The sequence below is a fragment of the Balaenoptera musculus genome, chromosome 2 (assembly GCF_009873245.2).
Source record: "Balaenoptera musculus isolate JJ_BM4_2016_0621 chromosome 2, mBalMus1.pri.v3, whole genome shotgun sequence".
Classification (NCBI taxonomy): Eukaryota; Metazoa; Chordata; class Mammalia; order Artiodactyla; family Balaenopteridae; genus Balaenoptera; species Balaenoptera musculus.
This window is the reverse complement of record NC_045786.1, coordinates 34,635,008-34,638,435: the sequence shown is the minus strand read 5'-3', so window position 1 is coordinate 34,638,435 and position 3,428 is coordinate 34,635,008. Positions and strand designations below refer to the sequence as shown.

The window sequence follows — 3,428 nt, the reverse complement described above, 5'->3', positions numbered from 1 at the left end:
CAATAAAGAGTTTTCTCATCTCCTAAAGAAAGTCCCCCTTCTTCTCTCTCTCAGCCTTCCGTTTGTTTTCGTCACAACCTTTAGAATAAATTGTAGTTATTTCGTGTTTGCTTGGTTTTTGTCTTTCTTTTCTAGTAGAGAGCAGATTCTGAGATTCGCTTATTATTGTGTTTATAATACCTAATATGGTACCAGGTGCTTGGTAGGCACTCAAATATTATTGAGTGAATTGTTAGGATCCCTAATACAGCGTTGTATACTAATGATATTGGCAGCCTCATTTTGTTCCTGACTTCAAGAGGGATGCCTCTAATTTTTCACCACTTAATTACGTCTTAAATATGCTGTTATTTCAGGTTTCGGATAGAAATCTCTAACAGACACTTCAGGTACCCTAAATAACATATTTATTTCATTCTAATAAAACTCTGACTTTGTTTGGGTAATCCACACTCCTTCACATGGCCATGTTTTCTTCGTCATCTCACTCCCATTACCAGGGGTTGGTCTAAGAATGAGGTTGGGATGAAATTCCAGCTAATGAGACAAAAGTCTTTTGGGAACCTTCTAAGAAAGATTCTCCATTTTATAGACAGTGGGAGAAAATAGTCCTTCTTCCAGGGCACATTGCTATTTTTGCAGAATAATGTCTGTGAGGCAAGGTAGCAAGGAGAATGCCAATACCATGAACAGAGAGAAATATGGAGGGACATTATATCTTTTTTTTTTTTTTAGTACATCTGTTTCTTATGAATTTATGAAATCAGAGCACATGCAAGAAACACGATGATAGTCACCAAAAGTGGTTAAAACTACCAACTACAATACATTGAAAATACCACATTTAGGATACAATTATATACTGAAAAAGGTAGCAATGCCAAGAAAATTGGCAATTAAAAAACATCTTGTTAAGGACAGTTCTCATAAGTTGTGTTTAAAATCATCCATTTTAACATCTGCAAAAAAGTCAAATTTATTATTTTACATCACATTTATTATTTTACATCATTATGCAAGTTAAAGAGAACAATCAAGTTGTCTCATGGACCAGAAGGTGACTTATTAATTCCCTTTCATTTCCAAACCTCATTAAGCAGTCACTACACTTATGAGGTAAATCAGCTGAATGCTTGAAATCTAGCTGAATTTTAAGATCTTCAATCTGTCCTCTTGAATATTCACGATATTGACATAAATAAATCCCTTCAGATAAGTGTGAATTTAAATGTTTGCAATATTCTAGCATGCTTGAAAAGCCTTTCCCACAGTCATCACAGACATGAGCAAAAATTTTAGTATGTTCAATAGCAACAGGCCTGTTAACATTTGTATGACGTCTACTCTGAAACCCACATACTTGACATACAAAGAAGTTTTTACATTTGTCAAATGTAATTTTGCTTAAGAGGCTGTACTGTCCATGTTCTCCATTGTTATACTTATCACTTAACTCTATTAATTCACATGCATGCTCATTTACCCCATGGCCATGCAAGTCTTCTGGATCATTCATTTCATGTTCACAGAACTGACACAAGTACTGCTCATCACAGCTGTGCTCCTGGAAATGTAGGTAGAGTTCACTGCTTGGGGAGAACCGTACATCACACTGCTCACACCAATAAAGGTGATCACTAAAATGGGTGTCTGCAATGTGCTGGCTGAGGTTCTCAAAAATTACTGTTTTATAGTCACAGTATTTACAAATGTAGGGATCTTCTTCATGCAGTTTGGATGTTCGATCAGAAGCATATTGGTAGAGAAACTTTCTTTGCATACTCGACACATATTTGAATCACTACGCTTATGCTTCAAGATCACATATGCTGCTTTAAATCAGAAAAATATTCGCTGTTGAACTCACAAAGTTCACACTGATAGAGGCCACTGCTATTAGCTCTCAGTAAAGGCCATTTCTGCTGGGCAGTCACATTCAAAGCTTCGCTCTTGTCAAGAATTTTGCAAAATTTAGCTGGTGGCTCTTCATCAGTTTGGTCTTGGAGACTCTCAGAGGAATTGTTTTCGGTCTCTATATCATAATCTTCAGAAATTGCATGCAGTTCTGCAGCAACTGGAACATCTTCAGCAATGTGAACTTCTTTTTTTTTTTTTTTAAAGGAATTCCTTTGTTTTTATTATTTATTTATTTTTTATTTATTTTTAGCTGTTGGGTCTTCGTTTCTGTGCGAGGGCTTTCTCTAGTTGCGGCAAGCGGGGGCCACTCTTCATCGCGGTGCGCGGGCCTCTCACTATCGCGGCCTCTCTTGTTGCAGAGCACAGGCTCCAGACGCGCAGGCTCAGTAGTTGTGGCTCACGGGCCCAGTTGCTCCACGGCACGTGGGACCCTCCCAGACCAGGGCTTGAACCCGCGTCCCCTGCATTGGCAGGCAGACTCTCAACCACTGCGCCACCAGGGAAGCCCAGTGTGAGCTTCTATAGGGCTCTCCTCTTGAGTTTGCTGGTTGATTGATTCAGGGGAGTCTCACTCTTCATCACAAATGTCAGTTATCACCAAATTTTTCTGTAGAAAAGGCAGTGTGGTCTAGAATTCTCAGTACAGGACCTGGAACCAGGCAGTTTTGATTTCTGTTTGTGGCCTTGATTCCATCTGTAAATTTTGGCAAGTCATTTGATGTCTCTGTATCAGAATCATCATCATTTAGTTGTCATGTCTCTAGGCTACTGTCAGCTGTGGCAGTTTCTCAGACTTCCCTTGTTTTCGACGACCATGACAATTTCGAGGGGACTGGTAGGGTATTTTGCAGGATGTCCCGCTAATGAACTTTGTTGTTTGTTTCATGATTAGACTTTGTTGTCAAAATATTTTGTCTGGTTGTCTCATAGAACAAACACTGTAACAATGATCAGAAGAAATTCCATGGAATCCATCTGCAATTCTGCTTATTCCAGAGGAATCTGAATAACGAGAAGGGTGTGAAGTCTTCCTTTTTCTTTTCTTAGGATATTCATCCATATCTTTTTAATTTGGTATATTTCTTAATACTGGAGTGAGGAAAAATGAATTACAGGAAGTTTGCACAGATAATAAAAAAAAAAAAATGCCAGTCCTTGGGGTCCGCCCGGCCAGCCCAGGCGCAGCTCCGAGAAGGCGGTGGACCAGACGCCCGAGCGGGGCGGGCGGAGGGGCCGCGTAGCCCCGCCCCCGGGCGCACGGCGGCGGGCGGCGCCGCTCTGGCCCTCACGCTCCGGGGCGCTCCTCCGGGCCAGCCCCACTCCTTCCCCGCGCGCCCTACGCCCTGCATGCCGGGTCCCCGGCCCAGGCTCGGTGGCCGCACTCCGGCACACTGTGTCTTTGATGATGATTTTGAGCTACTTAATTAACTATCCCTGGAGGCACTTTACCTAAGACTTCTTCCTTTTTTTAAGGTTGTCGGTCTGGAGATTTCTAATGCTTATAGCTAAAA

The 3,428-nt window shown here is 41.3% G+C and overlaps 1 pseudogene; it reads right to left on the bottom strand.

Moving 5' to 3' along the window:
* Nucleotides 1-1,033: 1,033 nt before the first annotated feature.
* Nucleotides 1,034-3,103, bottom strand: LOC118890964 (annotated as a pseudogene).
* Between the last annotated feature and the right edge of the window lie 325 nt (nt 3,104-3,428).